Below are 10,697 nucleotides of genomic sequence, written 5' to 3'. Positions count from 1 at the left end.
AAGTAAATAAAATATCATAAAATAAACTAAAATAAGGACATGACATGCTTATAGAAGTGTGCATTGAAAGTCAAAATGATTCCCAGCACCTAAAGGAAACAAAGAGTCACATAAAGAAACATTAACAAACCTTTATGGGAACATAAGATTAAGAAAATGGTAAGATAACAAGCAGTTATATTTTAAATTTTACCTCTATTTCTTGCCCTTCCTTTTTCTTTTTCCCCAATTCAAACATATATTTAATGCTGTGCTCACAGACACAGGGAGATATGAAACAGATGGAAATCAGAAATACATAGCAGACCATTTTGTCTTTTTTCTTTCAGATGTCAAAGCATTTTTTTTTTGGAGGGGGTGAATGAAGGAATGAAGGTGAGACCAGGTACTGAAGGAGGAGGTGTTAGGAATCTGTGGGCATAGGCTCAATTTTTTTAAAAATAGAAAAGAGGAGCTCTTTTCCATTAATCTTCAAGTTCCCTCCACCCACCCCCCCCCATAGATTTGCAAGAAGAAAAAAGGGAAAGGGAAATAGAAATAATTGGGGCAGATAGTTCCCAAAATACTTCATAGCAGTATCAAAGGAGAAGTAATAAGATCCAAGGTACATATTATGACCAGTCATGTGAGAACTTAAACAGCCTTACACCTGAGATAGAAAAATAAGAGAGACACTGGATTTGAGAGAGCCCTGTGAACATGGACTAAGTCCATCACAGAAACAACCCACATGGATTGTTATAAAGGAATAGTTGGAGCACCAAATCCCCCAAATGCCTTGCCATTGCATGAGGTCACAAAATACTTCACAATTCAAGGGATTAGGGAACCTTGTAAAGGACAATAATGATTAAATTTTCCACTGGGTTGCTGAAATGAGGTCTAGAAAGCAAGTACAGATGCCATTAATACAAAATAAAGTTACATAATTATACATGTAGATTTTTGAATTGGTATTCATAGTCACCACAAGTGTTGCAAGAAAAATAGTTTCACCAAAAGTGTTGAACTCAACATTCATCGAATTTTACAACATGGTCATTGGTTATTTTGGTGAGAGCTAAAATGAAATTCATTGTGAAGAAAGAAGGAGGTGAGAAAATGAGATTCGTGATGACCATTTCTCTGAACAATATTGTGTCCAAAGCAAAGTAGAGAAATTGGACAATGGCTCGAGAATGATTAAGGATTGAACTATCAGATCTCATCTACAACTCATGTATGTCAGTGTTAAATCCTAAATCACTTTTGAACCTATTTACTTTTCTCACTTGCTTCCATATTAATGAAAGCCTTATAAAAGCTACAATATTCTGTCATCTAGAGTATAAGCAATATCTTCCTGACTTGGTCTAAAAGTTTCTTAAAAATATAAAACAAGAAAAGATAAAGATGGGAGATTCAGACTGTGATTGCAATTCATGACATAGGAAGTAGTGCAGATTTCTACTCTTCCAAAAATATTACCCACTCTTAAATACCTAGTAGAAACACATTATGTCCTATTACACAAATATGAAGAATACATGTATGGGGCACACAAGAACCTCCAGCTTTGCAATGAGTATGAAACAAATGCATAATGCTAGGTGGATTCGTCAAGGAAAAGGAAGGAATCTGATGTACATGAATTCTTAAGGGGAAGCTACAAACTCAGGAAGTGAGCGCAATATTCAGAAAGCAACAGTATACTAGACAAGGATAAAATAAATACAAGAGAGTATAATAAGGGTAGCTGGAAATGGAGTTTCATCACAAATTTTGGAGAAACTTGCAAGAGGTGGAAAAACCTGTACTTAATTTAGTTAGAAATAAGGACATTTCAAAGATTATTATAGGGAGAAGCCATAAAAGAATTACACATTGGCAAGATCATTCTAGCATTACCCTATGTGATTACCCTGTTGAATGATCACTGAAAAGATGTAGCCAAAGCCCAGCTATACCTTAATTACATACTAATTAGGGTGGAAGGATTTAAAGGAGGAGTTGGATTAAAGAAAACAAAAAAATGTTGAAAAGTAAGTAGTGAAATCTAGAGAAAAAGGATACAAATAGTTAAGTGAAATAATAAATAGAATGCAAAGTTTAAACTGTTTGTGATGACAAATATGTATTTGACCCAGAAGTGTAATGAATGATGTATAAATAAGTTTATATATATATATGTATATATATGTATTATATTTATATATATAAATATATATATTATATACATTATATTTTATATTTATAAAATATATATAAATAGTTTATATATATAATGTTTATCTTATTAATGATGTCATTAATGTCTTATTTGATGTTAGGGTTTTGTTTGTTTTACCATTGAATTAGTCATGAGCTGGGAAAGATAAATTTGTCTCTATAATATGTTTTCTGCATTTCTCCTTGTATCTCATTCAATTTCTGTTTTATGATTGTTGCTGCTAGGATAATTTGTGCATGAATATTCACAACTGTTATATCTTCATTTTATGAATTAAACCCTTTAGCATTCTGAAGTGCCCTTCTTTGTTTTATTCAATGCTTTTGGTTTGATTTCCACTTGGCTGGTATAATTTTGTTGTATAAATTTTGCTTTTGTCTTTAATTTCACATTTTTATATACTTTTGAATTGGATTTATTTCTTGTATGCAAACTACAGTTAGATCTTTGTGATTTAATGTGAAATGAAAATGAAAATCATTTTCTGTTAATAAGGGGTGAAGCTGTTTACATTTTAAATGACATATATTTGGTTTTAGTTCTGTTACAATATTTGTTTTGTCTCTTTATGGTATTTTAAAAGTCTGGTTTCTCTGTATATGTGTTGTTTCAGTATTTGAAGATCATCCCTTTTTGTTGTAGTGATTGCTCTTATAATTATAAGGGTCTTTAATCCTACATTTTCTTAATTCCCTCTGAAAGTCAGTGGCAAAATTAGCACATTTCCTCTTATCCTCTCACCCCTCCTCTTTATATATATGTTTATATAACATATAACATTAACCAATAATGTGATCGTTTTGTGATAAACTTTGTACTGCTAAATATATGTATTCTTTACTACCTTTGTTCTCATTTAATGTTATGGCTTGATGCTCAACTATTACAATGCAATAGAAAATTTGCTCTATCAACCACCATCTTTTTTTTTATTAAAGTTTATTTGTTTTGAGAGAGACCACGCATGTGTATGTGCGTGTGCGTGGGGGAGGGGCTGAGAGAGAGGGAGAGACAGAATCCTGAGTAGGCTCAGCACAGAGCCTGTGAGATCACAAACTGTGATCAGCACAAACTGTGAGATCAAGACCTGGGCCGAAATAAAATCAAGAGCCAGACACTTAACTGAGTCACCCTGGTCCCCTACAATACCACCATCTTTTTGTTGTACCTCACAATTTGTATTAATTGAACCATTACCATGCTCTTATCCTATTATAAAATTCTCTCATTTTTTGAGAATGCAGGGGCGCCTGGGTAGCTCAGTGGGTTAAGCATCTGACTCTTGATTTCAGCTCAGGTGGTGATCTTGGGGTTTGTGAGTCCGAGCCCTGCATGGGGCTCAGTGTTGATAGTGCAGAGCCTGCTTGGGATTGCCTCTCAACCCCTCTCTCTCTGCCCCTCCCTCACTCGTGCGCAAGCTCGTGCTCTCTCTCTGTCTCTCAAAATAAATAAACTTAAAAAAAAAGAATCTGTACTTATTTTTCAGTGTTCATAGGCATTTTGCCCTATTTAAGAAAATCCTATTTACCTGAGGTTTGTTCTTTAATAGTTTCAATCATTTTTTTATGGATCTTGGTGTAACCTTTTGGCATATAAATTCAGTATATAAACACACATTTGATGTATAATTGTTTATCAAAATAATATACACTTGAATATATATACATATATATATATATATAAGGCTGTATAAAATAATACACACTTGAATATATAATATATATATTGATTGAAGGCTGTTATACTCTCTTTATTGGAGGTGCCCTAGGCAGTGTCTGACACATTGAAACACTGAAACAGTAAGAGCTTCCCAGTCTTCAATCAATTCTTCAACAAGAGTTTGGTGTAAGGATCCAGCTATCCCACTTACTACCTCCTAATCCACACACAGCTACACACACACACACACACACACAATTTCACAATGATTCTCAATATAGGCCCTCTCTGCCCTATGCTGAGTTCTAGCAAATATTGCTGCAAAAATAAAATGGTAAATTTTGCACTTCAAAATTAACCTTTTGTTGTTGTTGTTGTATTCTAAAAATTATCACCACTACCCCTTCTTCCATTTGTCTACTTCTTTACCTTTTCCAACGTGGGTTCTTAAGGTATTAGCCATTCTGGGCGACCTTTATATGTACTGTAGTCTGAAGATTATGTTTATCTTCCAGAAGTGATTTTAAAAAAAAAGGAGTTTGATTTTTTTTCTTCCTTCTGTATTTTTTTAATGGTATATAAGAGTAGAAGAGACCAAACCAAAGCATAAAAAGAAATGCTGACTGATGTATCTATATTCAAAATTTTGGGGGCTATTGTTTTGGAGTATTTTCTATTATTTTTTATAATGGTCCTTCCTGTAAATAAAACAAATAAAAATAAAGATTGGAGATTCTGGAAGCAAGACTGTGGATGACTTGTTACTACCAGTTAAATGTAGAAAAAAAGAAAGGAGTTAAGAAGGAGATTGCTAAAGAAGGAAACCATGAGAAGGGATCATTTTGAACTGCAGAAAATTTTCTCATCAAACAGGATAAATCCAACAGTAGCACGGATCAAATTTTCACATATATCAATACATAATCAAAAGGTTAGGAATAGCACAATGTAACTAATCAGATATTTAACAGAAGCAGCTAAGTGTTTGGTAAATGGCAGTTTACCTAAACAAGTTTGTTATTGTTAAGATACTTGACTAAGATTTTCTGAGCAGAAAAACAGGCATTGGTGGTTAGAAATGCTTAGGTATTTGAATGGATAGCTGCAATCATGATGCCCACTATTGAAATAAAGTACAAATGGAAGTTTTTTCAAGTAGTGCATTACTCAAAGATATGCTACCAAAAAAAGTGATTTTTAAAGTTTCATAAGCCATTTTTAGCAATATATTTTTATGTTTAGAAGAAATCAAATTATTAGTTCTTTGTGTTCTCAAATACCAGGTAGAAAAAAAATAAAGCCAACTTATTTTAAATTGAATCTGAGTATTGTTCATGTAAATTTGAACATGCACACTTTTTGTGCCCTATTCATCTTAATCATTACTAACAATTGTTCATGATTTTGAAAATTTTTTCAGCTTAACCTTGAGACTCTTTTTATTCCACTTTAAGAATTACATGTTTTACTGTTTTCTATCTAGAATAATGTCTTAGTTCTTCCTAAAACATAAAGGTATTTTATCGAGGAGACATGATTCTGCATCACGAGTCAATTATAATTTTCTTTTTAAAAATATCATACTTCTTAAATATAATTTTAGTTAAGCTTGCTGTATTTATATGTCACTTTTTCTCCTTTTATAATTTTTCATTTTTCATTATCTTGTTTAATTTGTTAAAGTGTCAATTCTGGGTTTTATCATATTAATGGACTGCTCTGAGGAGAGGAAGAAACATTTATTTTGAGTTGAAGACAGATAACTACAAAGAAAAATTATGCATAGAGATGCACACATATGGTGTGTGTGTGTGTGTGTGTGTGTGTGTATGTAACTACATAAGCAAAAAAGTGAATGCTGTGGTGGTTGCTTTGTGTGACTATGGCTCCAGCCACATTGTTGTGTCTTAGCCTGCTTCTCCATTGTGCTTTAAGCCAACCCTATAGGGGATGGAATAAAGGGTAGAGTTAGTCCATTGTAATCTCATAATTACAAGACAGAAGAAAATTCAGATATTAAGTTGAGTCAAAAGGAGTTGTTGATTTTTCTCTTCATTCCTCCAGTTACTTTCAATCATATTTTCTCTTTGTAGTTATACTCTTATCTTCTTTCAAGGGCTTATTAAGAAAAGTCTAAATGTACATTTCTAACTGGTACAGGTTAGGAAGCCTTCTTTTATTCTGACACTTAACAGATTTGCTAGCGATTCCTACATAATTAGATTTTGTCACCATCTCTGATGGCCTTCTTCAAAAATGTGATATGTCTCATCAAAGTGTTATTTTTCCCTCTTCACCTAATGTGTTGAGGCTCGTGTGGTATAGAACTAGTTATTTTAAGTGCTTCCTAGTTTATGAATCATACATGTGATCCTCACTATTACTCCCTATCCATCAAGCAATGAAGTAAAGAAAGTGGGTGTGTCTTTCAGTGACATTATTGAGATTTATATGACTAAGTAGTTCTCTAGTTAATAGGATGGGCACAGTAGAGCTGCCAGATGAAATCAAATTGAAATAATGTAGTGTACCTATCCTATTTTCCAATCGCTGGCTAGGCCTGGCAATGGAATTAAATCATATTAAAAGAATCTGTATCCTACAAGCTGAGACGAGAACTGGGACAGTCTGACTTTGGCTCTGCTTACCTTTTGACCCATTGATTTATTTATTTTACCTTGACCCAGGTGAACAGTGACCACTGTTCAAAAAATGACCACAAACAAAACAACCAAACCAAAACAAAACAAAAGTTTTGAGTGACCAAGAGAAAAAAGGTTTTTCAATAAATATTTGTTTAAATTCATTCACTTTAAATTTATACATTCACAACTAAAATATTTATGTCTATGTAATTATAGCTGTTATCACATTGTATTGGCAAGAAGGAAGGGAGAGTTATATCTTCTCTTTTTTTACAGGAGGACACACAATACATTCTGAGTTCTATTCTGTTATTATTTTTTCCTTTATAGTGGAGAAAATTTCAGATGAAAAAAAAGGCACAAAATTGCTTCCTAAAGGGGCGTGTGGGTGGCTCAGTCAGTTAAGCTTCTGACTCGGGTTCAGCTCAGGTCATGACCTCACAGTTTGGTTCATGAGCTCAAGCCCCCTGTGGAGCTCTGCACTGACAGTGTGGAGCCTGCTTGGGATTCTTTCTCTCTCCCTCTCTCTCTGCTCCTCCGCCCCAATAAATAAATAAATATTTAAAATTCCTTCCTAAAATCCTAGTACCAATATCTTTAGTCATTCTCTAAAAATATTTCAATGTTACTAAGAAGTCAAATTTTAAATAGCAACTTAAAAATATTTTAATAATTTGAGAAATAAGGCCTACACAATTTTAAATATTGCTGACAAGATCCATGTAGACATTTTAGATAACATAAAACAGTATTATTTGTGCATTCAGAGATAAATAGCATGAAATAGGAGCCAAGGAAGGCTAGTAATTTAAATTACTTGAGGTCCCATAACATTTTCTCCCTTCTTCACTCCCACCTTATCATCTTGCTCCCAGTTTTATTGAGAAAATAGAAGCTACTAAATAAGAAGTTCTGCTTGTCTTTCCAAACACATCTACCAGTGTTCCTGTATATTTTGCCTTCTAGCTTCATACATTTTTTTTGTGCAATTTTATGACTGACTCCTCTAATTTTGTGCTGCAACTCATTTACTCTTTTGTACTAGGTTACCATCTCCAGCACCATCAAAATTTTCCTCTCCTTTTAACCAGCATAAACATATCATAATATCTCACATTTTTAAGAGTACCTTCAATACAATAACTCCCTTCACCTAGCAAACAGTTTGCAGCATAATTCCCAAAGTAGTTGCCTTCACTTTCTCTCCCACCACTTTCTTTTTTTTTATGTTTGTTTGTTTGTTTGTTTGTTTGTTTATTTATTTATTTATTTATTTATTTATTGAGAGTGACAGAGACAGAATGTGATCAGGGGAGGGGAGAGAGAAAAGGAGACACAGTATCTGAAGCAGGCTCTAGGCTCTGAGCTGTCAGCACAGAGCCCAATGCGGGGCTTGAACTCACAAACCACAAGATCATCACCTGAGATGAAGTCCTATGCTCAACCAACTGAGCCACCCAGGTCCCCCTCCTACCCCTTTCTTTTAAAGCTGTTCATCATGACCATTGTGCTGAAAACACCCTGAGTTAAGAGTAGTCTCCTTATTGTTTAACTCAATGGAAAATTTTCAGTTCTCATTATATTAGACAATCAACGGTATTTCACACACTTGATTACACATTTCATTTAGTTCAAAATATTTTAAAATTTCTTGAGATTTCTTCTTTGACCCATATGTTATTTAGAAGAATTTGTTTAATCTCCAAGTACTAGGGGGTTTTCTAGTTATCTTTCTGTTATCAATTTCTAGTTTAATTCTGTTGTGGACTGAGACCAGACATTGTGTGATTTCTATTCACTTAAATTTGTTAAGGGATGCTTTGTGGCCCAGAATGTGGTCAGTCTTTGTAAGTGTTCCATGTGAGCTTGAGAAGCATGTGCATTCTGCTGTTAATTGACATAATTTACAGATGTCCAATATATCTAGTTGACTGAAGGTGGTGTTGAGTTCAACTATATTCTGCCTGCTAGATCAGTTCTTTTTTTTTTAAATTTTTTAATGTTTATTTATTTTTGAAAGAGAGAGAGGGAGTGTAAGCAGGGGAGGGGCAGAGGGAGAGAGGGAGACACAGAATCCAGAACAGGCTCCAGACTCTGAGCTGTCAGCACAGAGCCTGACGCGGGGCTCGGACTCACAAACTGTGAGATCGTGACCTGAGCTGAAGTCGGGTGCTCAACTGACTGAACCTCCCAGGTGTGCCTAGACCTGTTCATTTCTGAGAGCAGATGTTGAAGTCTTCAACTATGATAGTGGATTCACCTGTTTCTCCTTGCAGTTCTTTCAGTTTGTGCATCACGTATTTTGACATTCTGTGTTTAGGCACATATACATTAAGGATTGTTAGGTCTTCTTGGAGTATTGCTCCATATATCATTATGTAATGCCCTGTCTCCTTATCCTTGATAACTTAAATCCTGAAATCAACTCTATCTGAAATTAATATAGCAACTCTTGCCTTCTTTTGATTAGTGTTAAGATGGATCATCTTTTTCTTTTTAAAAATATTTTAAATGTTTATTTACTTTTGAGGGAGAGAGAGAGAGAGTGCGCTTGTGTGTGTATGCAAACGAGTGGGGGAGGGGCAGAGAGAGATGGCGAAACAGAATTCAAAGCAGACTCCAGGCTCTGAGCTGTGAGCACAGAGCCTGATGTAGGGCTCAAACCCACAACCCCAATATCATGACCTGAGCAAAAGTCATACGCTTAGCTTACTGAGCCAACCAGGTGCCCCTGGGTTATCCTTTTCTATCCATTACTTTTCAGATGTGTTTTCTTTAAGGTGAGTTTCTTGGGGCACCTGGCTGGCTCACCTGGTAGAGTATGCAGCTCTTGATCTCAGGGTTGTTAAGTTTGAGCCCCGTGTTGTGTGTAAAAATTACTTTAAAATCTTAAAATAATACAATAAAATAAAATGAGTTTCTTGTAGACGATGTCTATTGGGTCTTGTTCTTTTATCCACTCTGCCAATCTCTGTTTTAATTATTATATTTAGACTATTGGTGTTTAAAGTGATATTGATATAGTTGGATCGATACTTAACCATATATTGGTAACTTTTTTTATTCATTTTACTTTTGTTCTTAGATACTGTTTTGTCTTACACTGTTTTTCTGCCTTTTTTTTTTGGTTTTAATTAAACATTTTATAAGAGCCCATTTTCTTTCCTTTATTAGCATACCAATTATACAATTAAACTTTTTACTTTTCTTAGTGGTTTTCCTAGAGTTTACAATATACATTTACAACTAACACAAATCTGCTTTCAAATAACACTATATTGCTTCATAGGTAGTACACATACATTATAATAACAAAATATTCCTAATAATTTGAGAATTCTGTTTCTTGTATAATTGCTGTTATTCATTTCACATGTATAAGCATATGTAAGCGTGTGTATATATGTGTGTGTGTGCATGTGTGTGTGTATAAAATAGAAGACATTGTTGCCATTATTTTGAACAAACTTCTCGGTTGGATCAATTGAAGAATAAAAGTTTTAAATTTACCTTTTTAAATTCCTTCTCCAATGTGCTTTCATTCTTTATATCAGTTTGGCTATCTGAACCGATACGATTTTACTTCTCTTTGAAGAACTTCTTTTAACATTTCTTGCAAGGCAGGTCTACTGGCAACAAATTTTCTCAATTTTGTTTGAGAACATCTTTATTTCTCCTTTAATTTTGAAAGGTAATTTCACAGATTATAGAATTCTAGGTTGGTGTTTTGTTTTGTTTTGTGTTGTTTCTCTCAACACTTTACATGTTTCACTCCATTCTCTGCTTGCTTCCATGGTTTCTGAGAAGCAGGATATATTTCTTATCTTTACTCCTCTATAGATGAAGTGTTGTTTTCCTTTGACTTGTTTCAGAAAGTTTTCTTTATCTTTGCGTTTTGGCAGTTTGATTATGATATGCCTTTGCATAGTTTTTTGGCATTTATCCTGCTTGGTATCCTCTGAATCTCCTGGATCTGTGGTTTGGTATGTGACACTAATTTGCAGAAATTCTCATTTATGCTTAAAATATTTCTTATATTCTTTTCTCTTTCTTCCCCTTCTTGTATTCCCATTGTGGATATATTGCAACTTTTGTAGTTGTCCCACAGTTCTTGGATATTCTATTCTTTATTTTTTAGTCTTTTTCTCCTTGATTTTTAGTTGTGATACTATCTGTTGGCATAT

Source organism: Panthera tigris, chromosome C2 (assembly GCF_018350195.1).
Source record: "Panthera tigris isolate Pti1 chromosome C2, P.tigris_Pti1_mat1.1, whole genome shotgun sequence".
NCBI classification, from domain to species: Eukaryota; Metazoa; Chordata; class Mammalia; order Carnivora; family Felidae; genus Panthera; species Panthera tigris.
This window is presented reverse-complemented; position numbering follows the sequence as displayed.